Source organism: Anoplopoma fimbria, chromosome 22 (genome assembly GCF_027596085.1).
Source record: "Anoplopoma fimbria isolate UVic2021 breed Golden Eagle Sablefish chromosome 22, Afim_UVic_2022, whole genome shotgun sequence".
In the NCBI taxonomy this organism is placed as follows: Eukaryota; Metazoa; Chordata; class Actinopteri; order Perciformes; family Anoplopomatidae; genus Anoplopoma; species Anoplopoma fimbria.
The window spans coordinates 5459854-5477236 of record NC_072470.1 but is presented as its reverse complement, the minus strand read 5'-3'; the positions used below and the strand labels follow the sequence as shown (position 1 = coordinate 5477236).

General features: G+C 31.0%; 1 long non-coding RNA gene across 1 annotated transcript; it reads left to right on the top strand.

Annotated features, from left to right (window-relative positions):
• The first annotated feature begins 2017 nt into the window (after positions 1-2017).
• LOC129111560 (uncharacterized) lies at positions 2018-6824 on the top strand. The gene is made up of 4 exons (XR_008532333.1): positions 2018-2077; positions 2314-2387; positions 6540-6611; positions 6739-6824. It is a non-coding gene; the product is annotated as an uncharacterized LOC129111560 (long non-coding RNA).
• Positions 6825-17383: the final 10559 nt, after the last annotated feature.

Below are 17383 nucleotides of genomic sequence, written 5' to 3'. Positions count from 1 at the left end.
TTTACATTTTTCACTCTTTGTTTCATTGCAGCCATTTGCTGAAATCGAAAAAGTTCATTTTTTTTCGCATTAATGTACACTCAGCAACCCATCTTGACAGAAATTTTTGCAAATTTATTAAAAAAGAAAAACTGAAATATCACATGGTCATAAGTATTCAGACCCTTTGCTGGGACACTCATATTTAACTCACATGCTGTCCATTTCTTCTGATCCTCCTTGAGATGGTTCTACTCCTTCATTGGAGTCCAGCTGTGTTTAATTAAACTGATTGGACTTGATTAGGAAAGGCACACACCTGTCTATATAAGACCTTACAGCTCACAGTGCATGTCAGAACAGAATCATGAGGTCGAAGGAACTGCCCAAGGAGCTCAGAGACAGAATTGTGGCAAGGCACAGATCTGGCCAAGGTTACAAAAGAATTTCTGCAGCACTCAAGGTTCCTAAGAGCACAGTGGCCTCCATAATCCTTAAATGGAAGAAGTATGGGATGACCAGAACTCTTCCTAGACCTGGCCGTCCAGCCAAACTGAGCAATCGTGGGAGAAGAGCCTTGGTGAGAGAGGTAAAGAAGAACCCAAAGATCACTGTGGCTGAGCTCCAGAGATGCAGTAGGGAGATGGGAGAAAGTTCCACAAAGTCAACTATCACTGCAGCCCTCCACCAGTCGGGGCTTTATGGCAGAGTGGCCCGACGGAAGCCTCTCCACAGTGCAAGACATATGAAAGCCCGCATAGAGTTTGCCAAAAAACACATGGAGGACTCCCAAACTATGAGAAATAAGATTCTCTGGTCTGATGAGACCAAGATTGAACTTTTTGGCGTTAATTCTAAGCGGTATGTGTGGAGAAAACCAGGCACTGCTCATCACCTGCCCAATACAATCCCAACAGTGAAACATGGTGGTGGCAGCATCATGCTATGGGGGTGTTTTTCAGCTGCAGGGACAGGACGACTGGTTGCTATTGAAGGAAAGATGAATGCGGCCAAGTACAGAGATATCCTGGAAGAAAACCTCCTCCAGAGTGCTCAGGACCTCAGACTGGGCCGAAGGTTCACCTTCCAACAAGACAATGACCCGAAGCACACAGCTAAAATAACAAAGGAGTGGCTTCGGAACAAGTCTGTGACCATTCTTGACTGGCCCAGCCAGAGCCCTGACCTAAACCCAATTGAGCATCTCTGGAGAGACCTGAAAATGGCTGTCCACCAACGTTCACCATCCAACCTGACAGAACTGGAGAGGATCTGCAAGGAAGAATGGCAGAGGATCCCCAAATCCAGGTATGAGAAACTTGTTGCATCATTCCCAAGAAGACTCATGGCTGTACTAGCTCAAAAGGGTGCTTCTACTCAATACTGAGCAAAGGGTCTGAATACTTATGACCATGTGATATTTCAGTTTTTTCTTTTTTATAAATTTGCAAAAAGTTCTACATTTCTGTTTTTTTCTGTCAAGATGGGTTGCTGAGTGTACATTAATGAGAAAAAGTTTCATTGCAGCCATTTTAGCAAATGGCTGCAATGAAACAAAGGGTGAAAAATTTAAAGGGGTCTGAATACTTTCCGTACCCACTATATATATATATATATATATATATATATATATATATATATATATATATATATAGTCTTGGATGCCACTATTTGTATGTTTTTAACCTTCTTTTTTTACCATTTTTTCAAATTTATAAATTATAATTTTTTTAGCTGTAACTTAATTCAGGTTTGTATAATATTAAACTGAAGAAAATATTTTTATTTACTTAAATTAATTTAAAAACATGCATACATTTTTTTTCTAAAGGGATAAAACAAAAAGTCAAACAGAAACTTAGTTTTTTAACATTTATGGAAATAGGAGGCCTCATCCAACAATGTAACAAAAAATGAAAATCAAGTAAACAATAATTTTTCAATGCAGATGTTTTATTTCATTTATACACCAAGGTTGTTTTGAATGTGTGTAATATTGTTCAACTTGAAATTATTATTATTTTGTGTTTCCTCGTATAGGCGGTTGCAGGTGGAGTGGTGTCTAAACGATTCTTGGGAACTATGGATGAGTCTTCAGGTTCGTCAAATCCTTCATGTCTTTGTGATTTTATTTATGAATATTGAGCAATTCTCAAGTTTCCAGTGTTGGTGCTTAATATAAACTCAACTATACATTTAAAAAATAAGTATTGCTGTATTTATTATTTGAAGTGATACTATGTAGCATTGTCCGTTGCTGTTTGTTTGTACATCATTTAAAGTTGCCCCATACTTTTTTATATATGTTAATGTTTTCCTCTGTTTTTTTGTCAGACTGCTGAATGAACAAAGACGCTTGAAGTGCCTGGAGGAGAGACGAGAACTGCAGCGTATGAAACAAACATTTGGTAATTATCAAATCAAATTTTAGTAGTTGCAGAAGTTGCTGTTGTAGGTGTAGCAGTAGTCATAAATATGCCATTAGAATGTCATAGTATAGTATGCCATAAAATAAATAATGGCAAACCAAAAAAGAATTAAACAATGTCTGTATGGCATGCCATACATTGTTTTATAATAAAGTGTCATACAAAATAATATATTATTGTTTGCCATTAAAGAGTCACAATACAGCCTGTCATCAAAATGTCATAAAATAGTATGACTTCAAACATTAATAATATAGTATGTAATAAAACATATTTTAAAAGGTCATAGTATAGTAAGTGTCATTAAAAATGTCATCATATAGTAGGCCATTTAAAATGTCCATAATTAAGTAACATTAAAAAAGTTATAGTATAGTATGTCATTAAAATACCACAATTTATTGTAATAAAAATGTACACTGTTTGAAATCAATTTATATAAAAAAAATGTAGTTCCTTACAATGCCATTAAATGTGATATTATAATGTCGTACCAAATATAATAAAAATTCATCCTATACTATGTCATAAAAAATGAAAAATGCATTAGTATAATATGCCATAAAATATAGCTCAATATTATGCCATAAAAATGTCTTAGTTTATTAAAAGAAATCAGCAATATACTGTGCTATTAAAAGAATCATGAAAATATATCAAAGTATAGTATGCAATAAAACAATAATTTAGTATGTTATTAAAATATTTTAAAAAATAGTATTCGATAAGAAATGTCATAGTATACCATTAAACAGTAATAATAAACATAGTATGCCATAAAAATATCATTTTTTTAAAAAGTCATAGTTTAGTATGTCAATTATTTTTGCTTATTATTCCATTGTGTCAAATTTCATAAATATGTCATACAAATACCATAGTATAGTATGCAATACAAATATTATCAAAATAGAAGGGGAAAAAAAGTATGTCTTGTCAAAAATGTCAGTGTAGTATATAATCAAAAATAGACTATGCTTGAATTGTGGAGTATAGTAAAATCACTTGACCACCTTGACATGAATGTTTTATTTATTTATTTTATTATTTGTTATCTTGTAGCCATATTAATGGACTGACAGACAGTGAAGATCTCCATTTAATTATTGGGAGTTATTTTGTGACCTAAAGGGCCCTAAATGTAATTAAATGCAAGTAACTATTAAAACAATGATAGTATATCTTATACATCTATCTAATAATGTCAAAGTCATAGTATAGCATGTCATAAATAAAAGTAATTCTCTTTGTTACGCCCCCTTGGTGGCTCGGAGTAGAAGGACGTAACATAATGCACCAGGTTGAGCAAGTGAGGGTGTAGTCACACAAAACCAGGACCCAATATGAATTAAATAAAGTATTTATTTACAGAAAAGCAACAGGGATCAGAGGACTGTCAGTGGCACCAAAGAAAAGAACATAAATAAACCCACCCCCATTGACAGGTGCTAAGCACCCAAAAGTACAGCGGGTGGTGCTCACTCTAATCCGGGGTTTTAACAAAAGGTAAACCTACGTGCATGTAATATGTATACCCAGGGTATCTTACCTATCCTCGTTTGTCCCTGTGCGCACAACAAAGAATTAACACAAGACAAAACAAAAGTAGGCTGCTAAAGTAAATGGTTTTAACAAAGGTGTTTTAACTAAAGGTTCATCAATGAACCAGCAAAACCAAGCAAAATCAACCAGAGCTCAACCAGAGCTCTGCCACAGCTCAACCCAAAAAGCAACAACCTTCTCTAACACAAATGGGGGCTATTTAAAGGGGAATGGCTGAGAGGAGATCTGGAACAGGTGTGGTGATGATCAATGATTGGAACCAGGTGCACACATCTGAGAAGGAGGAGAATGAAAACGGTGGGAGGAGACAGAACAACAACACAAACCAACAACACAAAACAGAACACAATACATGTAGGCCTACAACATGTATACATACAAGACACTGTACGGAACATATAGTATGTAAAAAAAATGCATAGTATAGTATGTCGAAATAAGTGGGAAAGTCATGTGGTAAAAAGTCATAGTATAGTATGTGGAAAAAAAATCTGAAAAAAAAGTCATAGTATAGTATGTCGAAAAAAGTGAAAATATAGTTTGTCAATAAAGTCATAGTATGTGTTATGCTATGCTTTTTGACATAGCATAGCATGTCAAGAAGTTGAAAAAAGTCATAATATGTCAAAAAAAGTAAAAATATAGTATGTCGAAAAAAGTGAAAATATAGTACGTCGATAAAGTCATTGTATAGTATGTTTAAAAAAAGTCTAGATAAAATCATAGTATATCGAAAAAAGTGAAAAAAGTGAAAATATAGTTTGTCAATAAAGTCATAGTATGTAAAAAAAATACATAGGATGTCGAAATAAATAATAAATGTCACAGTATAGTATGTCGAAATAAGTGGGAAAGTCATGTGGAAAAAAGTCATAGTATAGTATGTGGAAAGAAATCTGAAAAAAAGTCATAGTATAGTATGTCGAAAAAAGTCAAAATATAGTACGTCGATAAAGTCATAGTATGTGCTATGCTATGCTTTTTGACATAGCATAGCATGTCAAGAAGTTGAAAGAAGTCATATGTCGAAAAAAGTAAAAATATAGTATGTCGATAAAGTCATAGTATAGTATGTTTAAAAAAGTCTAGATAAAATCATAGTATATCGAAAAAAGTGAAAAAAAGTCCAAATATAGTTTGTCAATAAAGTCATAGTATAGTACGTAAAAAAAATACATAGTATAGTATGTCGAAATAAATAATAAATGTCACAGTATAGTCTGTCGAAATAAGTGGGAAAGTCATGTGGAAATGTCATAGTATAGTATGTGGAAAAAAATTAAAAATGTCATAATATAGTATGTTGAAAAAAGTAACCAAAAGTCATAGCATAGTATGTCGAAGAAAAGTGAAAATAGTCATAGTATAGTATGTCGAAATAAGTGGGAAAGTCATGTGGAAAAAAGTCATAGTATAGTATGTGGAAAAAAATCTGAAAAACAAGTCATAGTATAGTATGTCGAAAAAAGTGAAAAAAGTCAAAATATAGTTTGTCAATAAAGTCATAGTATGTGCTATGCTTTTTGACATACCATAGCATGTCATGAAGTTGAAAAAAGTCATAATATGTCGAAAAAAGTAAAAATATAGTATGTCGAAAATAGTGAAAAAAAGTGAAAATATAGTACGTCGATAAAGTCATTGTATAGTATGTTTAAAAAAGTCTAGATAAAATCATAGTATAGTATATCGAAAAAAGTGAAAAAAGTGAAAATATAGTTTGTCAATAAAGTCATAGTATAGTATGTAAAAAAAAAATACATAGGATGTCGAAATAAATAATAAATGTCACAGTATAGTATGTCGAAATAAGTGGGAAAGTCATGTGGAAAAAAGTCATAGTATAGTATGTGGAAAGAAATCTGAAAAAAAAGTCATAGTATAGTATGTCGAAAAAAGTGAAAAAAAGTCAAAATATAGTACGTCGATAAAGTCATAGTATGTGCTATGCTATGCTTTTTGACATAGCATAGCATGTCAAGAAGTTGAAAAAAGTCATAATATGTCGAAAAAAGTAAAAATATAGTATGTCGATAAAGTCATAGTATGTTTAAAAAAGTCTAGATAAAATCATAGTATAGTATATCGAAAAAAGTGAAAAAAAAGTCCAAATATAGTTTGTCAATAAAGTCATAGTATAGTACGTAAAAAAAATACATAGTATAGTTTGTCGAAATAAATAATAAATGTCACAGTATAGTATGTCGAAATAAGTGGGAAAGTCATGTGGAAATGTCATAGTATAGTATGTGGAAAAAAATCTGAAAAACAAGTCATAGTATAGTATGTCGAAAAAAGTGAAAAAAGTCAAAATATAGTTTGTCAATAAAGTCATAGTATGTGCTATGCTTTTTGACATACCATAGCATGTCATGAAGTTGAAAAAAGTCATAGTATAGTATGTCGAAAACAATTACAAATGTCATAATACACTATGTTGAAAAAAGTCATAACATAGCATGTCAAGAAGTTGAAAAAAGTCATAGTATAGTATGTGGAAGAAATATGAAAAAAAAAGTCATAGTATGTCGAAAATGAAAACAGAGTATGTCTCTGTTTTTTCTTCAGACTGCTGAATGACCAAAGACACATGAAGGGCCTGGAGGAGACGAGAACGGGAACACATGGAACAAACATTTGGTAATCATCAAGTTGATTATTATTAGTAGTTGTTGAAGTCATTATTGTTGCAGTAGTATTGATATTCATACATGTATGTAAATGTGATGCACATTTTAATGTTGTCCTTTTCTTCTTTTCTCCTCAGATGAGGGCAGAGTTTCCAGACCTGACCTGAAGAAGAAGACGACGACGGAGTTCCTTTTCTTCTTCATCCTCCCCCTCTTCTTCCACCCTGTGGTTACTCTGTGATCTAAAACAAAGAAGGGGGGATTGTTCAAATTTTTTTTAATTTTTGTGCTGTGCAGCTACATTTTTAATAAAGAAAATAGCATAACCCTCTCCATTTATTTCTCTGGAGACCGGGGAGGAGACTCACTGCTCAAACTCCCTCCGGCACTGGATTGATGTCCGCCCTAGGGTGAGAATCGAACCCGGCTCGACAGCGTACAAACCGGGGAGAGCGTAACCACGCCATTACGTCACACACTTTGAGATGTTCGTTTCGTATATTTGACTTCGTCATTTGGGAGTTGGACCTTAAAATTCACTGCCACACATAAGAATTGAACCCATAACCTCCTGTCTTCTAAGCAGTCGTCCATCTCCACAAGCTATCTGTTCTGACACTTGACTAGGTTTCTTTGCATATTTCACCTCCTCATTCTGGGAATTACACCTAAAACTCACTGCACCAAATAGGGATTGAACCCATAACCTCCTGTCTTCAAAGCAGTCGTCCATCTCCACGAGCTATCTGTTCTGACACTTGACTCTGTTTCTTTGCATATTTCACCTCCTCATTCTGGGAATTACACCTAAAACTCACTGCACCAAATAGGGATTGAACCCACAACCTCCTGTCTCCTAAGCAGTCGTCCATCTCCGGGAGCTATCTGTTCTGACACTTGACTCTGTTTCTTTGCATATTTCACTTCCTCATTCTGGGTGTTAGACACGGTCGGGGTTGATAGGCTGATGGCTGAAAGTCTGAGGTGAAAGGATCAATCCCGGCTCTCCTGTCGAGTCAACCTCAGTCTTCAGACTCTCAGAGTTTTCTCCTCAGCAGTGAGGAGAACAAACCTCAGAACAAACGGCCAACAGTCACCCTCAGGGATAGCTCACCAGGATGAGGAGCTGGTAGAGACTGAAGCTTGTCTTTATGAGGTGAAAGTTTCAAATCCAGACTCTGGTTTAGGAAGGTCCAGTCTGTCTCCTCAACAGAACTGAAGATGCTTCATGATGCTAACGGGACGCTTATTTTAGATCTCAAATGAGCAGAACAACCTTTTATTGTTGAAAAGTGTCGTAGGTGTTTGGTTCTTCCAGATGTGAGTGGAGTGAAGGCGGTGTGACCAAATAGCTCAGTGAGTTAGCAGACTGCTGTGAAGAGCTGAGGTTGTGAGCTCGTTCCTCGTTTAGTGCAGAGATTTTTAAGGATCCACACCCAAAGTGGACGTGCTGATACGACGTGAGGTGAAAGGATCAAACCCCAACTCTGTTTAATGAAGTCTGTTTCCTCAACAGACTATAAACACTAAGAACTAAAGTGAAGCAGCCTAAAAGTGAAGAGTGATAGTTTGTTTTTGCGGAACAACATGTGGAGCTGCAGCAGGTCAGCGTGTCGGATCAGATAGCTCACGGAGATAGAGGACTGCTCAGGAGTCTGGAGGTCGTCAGATCCATCCTGCAGCGCGGTCAATTTTGAAGTCCAACAGCCAAGATTCGGAAGTGAAATATTCTAGGAAAACATTTGATTTGATTTAAGTGATCCTGGTGAAAGGTGACTGGAGGTCATGAGCTTAAACCTTCAGTGATGCGTTAAAGTTTGAGGTCTGACACCCAAAAGTAGGCAAATATATTTAAAAAAAAAAACTCTACCCTGTACGAGAAATGAGATAGCTCAAGATGATAGACCGCTAGTTTGGAGACTAGAGGTTGTGGGTTCAATCCCTATTTGGTGCAGTGAGTTTTAGGTCTAACACCCAGAATGAGGAAGTGAAATATGCAAAGAAACAGAGTTAAGTGTCAGAACAGATAGCTCCCGGAGATGGACGACTGGTTAGGAGACAGGAGGTTGTGGGTTCAATCCCTATTTGGTGCATTGAGTTTTAGGTGTAATTCCCAGAATGAGGAGGTGAAATATGCAAAGAAACAGAGTCAAGTGTCAGAACAGATAGCTCGTGGAGGTGGACGACTGCTTAGAAGACAGGAGGTTATGGGTTCAATCCCTATTTGGTGCAGTGAGTTTTAGGTGTAATTCCCAGAATGAGGAGGTGAAATATGCAAAGAAACCTAGTCAAGTGTCAGAACAGATAGCTCGTGGAGATGGACGACTGCTTAGAAGACAGGAGGTTATGGGTTCAATTCTTATGTGTGGCAGTGAATTTTAAGGTCCAACTCCCAACATGACGAAGTCAAATATACGAAACGAAGATCTCAAAGTGTGTGTCGTAATGGCGTGGTTACGCTCTCCCCGGTTTGTACGCCGTCGAGCCGGGTTCGATTCTCACCCTAGTGTGGACATCAATCCAGTGCCGGAGGGAGTTTGAGCAGTGAGTCTCCTCCCCGGTCTCCAGAGAAATAAATGGAGAGGGATATCGCAAATAAACCGAGAGGGTTATGCTTTTCCACATACTATACTATGACTTTTTTCCACATGACTTTCCCACTTATTTCGACATACTATGACTATTTTCACTTTTTTTCGACATACTATGCTATGACTTTTGGTTACTTTTTTCAACATACTATATTATGACATTTTTAATTGTTTTCGACATACTATACTATGACTTTTTTCAACTTCTTGACATGCTATGCTATGTAAAAAGCATAGCTTAGCACATACTATGACTTTATTGACAAACTATATTTTGATTTTCTTCACTTTTTTCGACATACTATACTATGACTTTTTCTCAGATTTTTTTCCACATACTATACTGACTTTTTTCCACATGACTTTCCCACTTATTTCGACATACTATACTATGACTATTTTCACTTTTTTTCGACATACTATGCTATGACTTTTGGTTACTTTTTTCAACATACTATATTATGACATTTTTAATTGTTTTCGACATACTATACTATGACTTTTTTCAACTTCTTGACATGCTATGTTATGTCAAAAAGCATAGCATAGCACATACTATGACTTTATTGACAAACTATATTTTGACTTTTTTCACTTTTTTCGACATACTATACTATGACTTTTTTTTCAAAAAAAAATTCTATAGCATGTCGAATAAAGTGAGACTATAGTTTGCCGAAAAAAGTCATACTATAGTATGTCGAAAAAAGTAAAAAAAAAGGTTATACTATAGTATGTCGAAAAAAGTAAAAAAAAGGTCATACTATAGTATGTCGAAAAAGTCATAGTATGGTATGTCCAAAACTGTCATAGTATAGTGTGTCGAAAAGAAATGAAAAAAAAGTCATACTATAGTGTCGAAAAAGATTGAAAATGAGTCATACTATAGCATGTCGAATAAAATAAGACTATAGTTTGCCGAAAAAAGTCATACTATAGTATGTCGAAAAAAGTTAAAAAAAAGGTCATACTATAGTATGTCGAAAAAGTCATAGTATGGTATGTCCAAAACTGTCATAGCATAGTATGTCGAAGAAAATTGAAAAAAAGTCATACTATAGTCTGTCGAAAAAAGTTGAAAAAAAGGTTATACTATAGTATGTCGAAAGAGATTGAAAATAAGTCATACTATAGCATGTCGAATAAAGTAAAAAAAAAAGTCATACTATAGTATGTCGAAAAAAGTCGAAAAAAAAAAAAGGTTATACTATAGTATGTCGAAAAAAGTCATAGTATGTATGTCAAAAACTGTCATAGCATAGTATGTCGAAAAAAATGAAAAAAAAGTCATACTATAGTATGTCGAAAAAGATTGAAAAAAAGTCATACTATAGCATGTCGAATAAAGTAATAGTATAGTATGTCAAAAACTGTCATACTATAGTATGTCGAAAAAAGTAAAAAAAAAAAGTCATACTATAGTATGTCGAAAAAAAAAAAAAGTCATACTATAGTAAAAAAAGGTCATACTATAGTATGTCGAAAAAAGTCAAAAAAAGGGTCATACTATAGTATGTCGAAAAAGTCATAGTATGGTATGTCAAAAACTGTCATAGCATAGTATGTCGAAAAAAGTCAAAAAAAAGGTTATACTATAGTATGTCGAAAAAAAGTAAAAAAAGGTCATACTATAGTATGTCGAAAAAAGTTTAAAAAAAAAAGGTTATACTATAGTATGTCGAAAAAGTCATAGTATGTATGTCAAAAACTGTCATAGCATAGTATGTCGAAAAAAAAAATTGAAAAAAAAGTCATACTATAGTATGTCGAAAAAAAGTAAAAAAAAAGGTTATACTATAGTATGTCGAAAAAAAAGGTCAAAATACTTCATAGTATAGTATGTCGAAAAAAAGTAAAAAAAAAGGGTCATACTATAGTATGTCGAAAAAAGTAAAAAAAAAGGTTATACTATAGTATGTCGAAAAAGTAATAGTATGGTATGTCAAAAACTGTCATAGCATAGTATGTCGAAAAAAAAATTGAAAAAAAAGTCATACTTTAGTATGTCGAAAAAAGTAAAAAAAAAGGTCATACAATAGTATGTCGAAAAAAAAAAAAAAGGTTATACTATAGTATGTCGAAAAAGTCATAGTATGGTATGTCAAAAACTGTCATAGCATAGTATGTCGAAAAAAATTGAAAAAGAAGTCATACTATAGTATGTCGAAAAAAAGTCGAAAAAAAAAAAAGGTCATACTATAGTATGTCGAAAAAAGTTAAAAAAAAAGGTTATACTATAGTATGTCGAAAAAGTCATAGTATGTATGTCAAAAACTGTCATAGCATAGTATGTCGAAAAAAAAAAATTGAAAAAAAAGTCATACTATAGTATGTCGAAAAAGTCAAAAAAAAAGGTAATACTATAGTAGAAAAAAAAAAAAAAAAAGGTCATACTATAGTATGTCGAAAAAAAGTCAAAAAAAGGTCAAATACTCATATAGTATGTCGAAAAAAGTTTAAAAAAAGGTTATACTATAGTATGTCGAAAAAGTCATAGTATGTATGTCAAAAACTGTCATAGCATAGTATGTCGAAAAAAATTGAAAAAAAAGTCATACTATAGTATGTCGAAAAAGTAAAAAAAAAGGTTATACTATAGTATGTCGAAAAAGTAATAGTATGGTATGTCAAAAACTGTCATAGCATAGTATGTCGAAAAAAATTTAAAAAAAAAGTCATACTATAGTATGTCGAAAAAAGTTAAAAAAAAAGTCATACTATAGTATGTCGAAAAAAGTCAAAAAAAAGGTCATACTATAGTATGTCGAAAAAAGTTAAAAAAAAGGTTATACTATAGTATGTCGAAAAAGTCATAGTATGTATGTCAAAAACTGTCATAGCATAGTATGTCGAAAAAAATTTAAAAAAAAAGTCATACTATAGTATGTCGAAAAAAGTCAAAAAAAAGGTCATACTATAGTATGTCGAAAAAAAGTTTAAAAAAAAAAGGTTATACTATAGTATGTCGAAAAAGTCATAGTATGTATGTCAAAAACTGTCATAGCATAGTATGTCGAAAAAAAAAATTGTTATACTATAAAAAAAGTCATACTATAGTATGTCGGAAAAAGTAAAAAAAAAGGTAATACTATAGTATGTCGAAAAAAAGGTCATACTTTAGTATGTCAAAAAAAGTCAAAAAAAAGGTTATACTATAGTATGTCGAAAAAAGTAAAAAAAAAGGTTATACTATAGTATGTCGAAAAAGTAATAGTATGGTATGTCAAAAACTGTCATAGCATAGTATGTCGAAAAAAATTGAAAAAAAAGTCATACTATAGTATGTCGGAAAAAGTAAAAAAAAAAGGTCATACTATAGTATGTCGAAAAAGTAAAAAAAAAAAAGGTTATACTATAGTATGTCGAAAAAGTCATAGTATGGTATGTCAAAAACTGTCATAGCATAGTATGTAAAAAAAAAAAAAAAATTGAAAAAAAGTCATACTATAGTATGTCGAAAAAAAAGTCATAAAAAAAAGGTCATACTATAGTATGTCGAAAAAAGTAAAAAAAAAGGTTATACTATAGTATGTCGAAAAAGTCATAGTATGTATGTCAAAAACTGTCATAGCATAGTATGTCGAAAAAAATTGAAAAAAAAGTCATACTATAGTATGTCGAAAAAAGTAAAAAAAAAGGTAATACTATAGTATGTCGTCATACTATAGTATGTCGAAAAAAAGGTCATACTATAGTATGTCGAAAAAGTCATAGTATGGTATGTCAAAAACTGTCATAGCATAGTATTATACATATAGTATGTCGAAAAAAAGTAAAAAAAAGTTACTATAGTATGTCGAAAAAAAAAAAGGTTATACTATAGTATGTCGAAAAAGTCATAGTATGTATGTCAAAAACTGTCATAGCATAGTATGTCGAAAAAAATCAAAAAAAAAAGTCATACTATAGTATGTCGAAAAAAGTCAAAAAAAAGGTCATACTATAGTATGTCGAAAAAAGTTTAAAAAAAGGTTATACTATAGTATGTCGAAAAAGTCATAGTATGTATGTCAAAAACTGTCATAGCATAGTATGTCGAAAAAAATTGAAAAAAAAGTCATACTATAGTATGTCGGAAAAAGTAAAAAAAAAGGTAATACTATAGTATGTCGAAAAAAAGGTCATACTTTAGTATGTCGAAAAAAGTCAAAAAAAAGGTTATACTATAGTATGTCGAAAAAAGTAAAAAAAAAAAAGGTTATACTATAGTATGTCGAAAAAGTAATAGTATGGTATGTCAAAAACTGTCATAGCATAGTATGTCGAAAAAAAAAAATTGTAAAAAAAGTCATACTTTAGTATGTCGGAAAAAGTAAAAAAAAAGGTCATACAATAGTATGTCGGAAAAAGTAAAAAAAAAGGTTATACTATAGTATGTCGAAAAAGTCATAGTATGGTATGTCAAAAACTGTCATAGCATAGTATGTCGAAAAAAATTGAAAAAGAAGTCATACTATAGTATGTCGAAAAAAAAAAAAAAAAGGTCATACTATAGTATGTCGAAAAAGTTTAAAAAAAAAAGGTTATACTATAGTATGTCGAAAAAAAGTCATAGTATAGCATAGTATGTCAAAAACTGTCATAGCATAGTATGTCGAAAAAAATTAAAAAAAAAAGTCATACTATAGTATGTCGAAAAAAGTAAAAAAAAAGGTCATACTATAGTATGTCGAAAAATGTAAAAAAAAAGGTCATACTATAGTATGTCGAAAAAAGTATAGTATGTCGAAAAAAAAAAAGGTTATACTATAGTATGTCGAAAAAGTAATAGTATGTCAAAAACTGTCATAGCATAGTATGTCGAAAAAAATTAAAAAAAAAGTCATACTATAGTATGTCGAAAAAAGTCAAAAAAAAGGTCATACTATAGTATGTCGAAAAAAGTAAAAAAAAAATTATAGTAAAAAAAAAGGTTATACTATAGTATGTCGAAAAAAAAAAAAAAAAAAGTCATAGTATGGTATGTCAAAAACTGTCATAGCATAGTATGTCAAAAAAAAAATTGAAAAAAAAAAAAAGTCATACTATAGTATGTCGAAAAAAGTAAAAAAAAAGGTCATACTATAGTATGTCGAAAAAAAGTTTAAAAAAAGGTTATACTATAGTATGTCGAAAAAGTCATAGTATGTATGTCAAAAACTGTCATAGCATAGTATGTCGAAAAAAATTGAAAAAAAAGTCATACTATAGTATGTCGAAAAAGTAAAAAAAAAAGGTTATACTATAGTATGTCGAAAAAAAAAAAGGTCATACTTTAGTATGTCGTCAAAAAAAAAAGTCAAAAAAAAGGTTATACTATAGTATGTAAAAAAAGTAAAAGTATGTCGAAAAAATTGAAAAAAAGGTTATACTATAGTATGTCGAAAAAGTCATAGTATGGTATGTCAAAAACTGTCATAGCATAGTATGTCAAAAAAAAAATTGAAAAAAAAAAAAAAGTCATACTTTAGTATGTCGGAAAAAAAAAAAAAAAGGTCATACAATAGTATGTCGGAAAAAGTAAAAAAAAAAGGTTATACTATAGTATGTCGAAAAAGTCATAGTATGGTATGTCAAAAACTGTCATAGCATAGTATGTCGAAAAAAATTGAAAAAAAGTCATACTATAGTATGTCGAAAAAAAAGTCAAAAAAAGGTCATACTATAGTATGTCGTAAAAAAAAAAAGTTTAAAAAAAGGTTATACTATAGTATGTCGAAAAAGTCATAGTATGTATGTCAAAAACTGTCATAGTATGTCGAAAAAAATTGTCAAAAAAAAAGTCATATAGTATGTCGAAAAAGTCAAAAAAAAAAAAAAAGTCATACTATAGTATGTCGAAAAAAGTAAAAAAAAAAGGTTATACTATAGTATGTCGAAAAAGTAATAGTATGGTATGTCAAAAACTGTCATAGCATAGTATGTCGAAAAAATTAAAAAAAAAAAGTCATACTATAGTATGTCGAAAAAAAGTAAAAAAAAAAGGTCATACTATAGTATGTCAAAAAAAAAGTAAAAAAAAAAGGTTATACTATAGTATGTCGAAAAAGTCATAGTATGGTATGTCAAAAACTGTCATAGCATAGTATGTCGAAAAAAATTCAAAAAAAATGTCATACTATAGTATGTCGAAAAAAAGTCAAAAAAAAGGTCATACTATAGTATGTCAAAAAAAGTTAAAAAAAAGGTTATACTATAGTATGTCGAAAAAGTCATAGTATGTATGTCAAAAACTGTCATAGCATAGTATGTCGAAAAAAATTGAAAAAAAAGTCATACTATAGTATGTCGAAAAAGTCATAAAAAAAAAGGTAATACTATAGTATGTCGGAAAAAAGTAAAAAAAAAAGTATACTATAGTATGTCGAAAAAAAGGTCATACTATAGTATGTCGAAAAAAAAAAAAAAAAGGTTATACTATAGTATGTCGAAAAAAGTAAAAAAAAAGGTTATACTATAGTATGTCGAAAAAGTAATAGTATGGTATGTCAAAAACTGTCATAGCATAGTATGTCGAAAAAAATTGAAAAAAAAGTCATACTTTAGTATGTCGGAAAAAGTAAAAAAAAAGGTCATACAATAGTATGTCGGAAAAAGTAAAAAAAAAGGTTATACTATAGTATGTCGAAAAAGTCATAGTATGGTATGTCAAAAACTGTCATAGCATAGTATGTCGAAAAAAATTGAAAAAAAAGTCATACTATAGTATGTCGTCAAAAAAAAAAGTCAAAAAAAAAGGTCATACTATAGTATGTCGAAAAAGTAAAAAAAAAAGTAAAAAAAAAAGGTTATACTATAGTATGTCGAAAAAGTCATAGTATGTATGTCAAAAACTGTCATAGCATAGTATGTCGAAAAAAAAAATTGAAAAAAAAGTCATACTATAGTATGTCGGAAAAAGTAAAAAAAAAAGGTCATACTATAGTATGTCGTCAAAAAAAAAAAAGGTTATACTATAGTATGTCGAAAAAGTCATAGTATGGTATGTCAAAAACTGTCATAGCATAGTATGTCGAAAAAAATTAAAAAAAAAAACTATAGTATGTGTAAAAAAAAAAGGTCATACTATAGTATGTCGAAAAAGTAAAAAAAAAAGGTCATACTATAGTATGTCGAAAAAAAAAGTATGGTAAAAAAAGGTTATACTATAGTATGTCGAAAAAGTCATAGTATGGTATGTCAAAAACTGTCATAGCATAGTATGTCGAAAAAAAAAAAATTCGAAAAAAAAAAAAGTCATACTATAGTATGTCGAAAAAAAGTAAAAAAAAAAAAGGTTATACTATAGTATGTCGTAAAAAAAAGTAATAGTATGGTATGTCAAAAACTGTCATAGCATATAGTATGTATGAAAAAAAGTCATAGTATAGTAAAAAAAAAAACTGTCATACTATAGTATGTCGAAAAAAGTCGAAAAAAAAAAAAGGTCATACTATAGTATGTCGAAAAAAGTAAAAAAAAAAAGGTTATACTATAGTAGAAAAAAGTAAAAAAAAAGGTTATACTATAGTATGTCGAAAAAGTCATAGTATGGTATGTCAAAAACTGTCATAGCATAGTATGTCGAAAAATAAAAAAAAAAAGTCATACTATAGTATGTCGAAAAAAGTAAAAAAAAAAAAAAAAGGTTATACTATAGTATGTCGAAAAAGTCATAGTATGGTATGTCAAAAACTGTCATAGCATAGTATGTCGAAAAAAATTGAAAAAAAAGTCATACTATAGTATGTCGAAAAAAGTAAAAAAAAAAGGTCATCAAGTATTGAAAAAAAAGTCATACTATAGTATGTCGAAAAAAGTAAAAAAAAAGGTTATACTATAGTATGTCGAAAAAGTCATAGTATGGTATGTCAAAAACTGTCATAGCATAGTATGTCGAAAAAAAAAAAAAAAGGTCATACTATAGTATGTCGAAAAAAGTCAAAAAAAGGTTATACGATAGTATGTCGAAAAAGTCATAGTATGGTATGTCAAAAACTGTCATAGCATAGTATGTTGAAATTATTGAAAAAATTAAAAAAAAGTCATACTATAGTATGTCGAAAAGGTTGTTTGTTCGATCCTCATGAGATTTGAATTTTTTGACTCAAAACACCAAGTGTTGAAATCAAAACCTCGACCAAAAACGAGTCAAGCCTCTCAGACAGAATAGCTCAAAGTGATAAATGCCTCTCTGGCAAACCTAAGGTTATTGGTTCGATTCCTCGTGTGC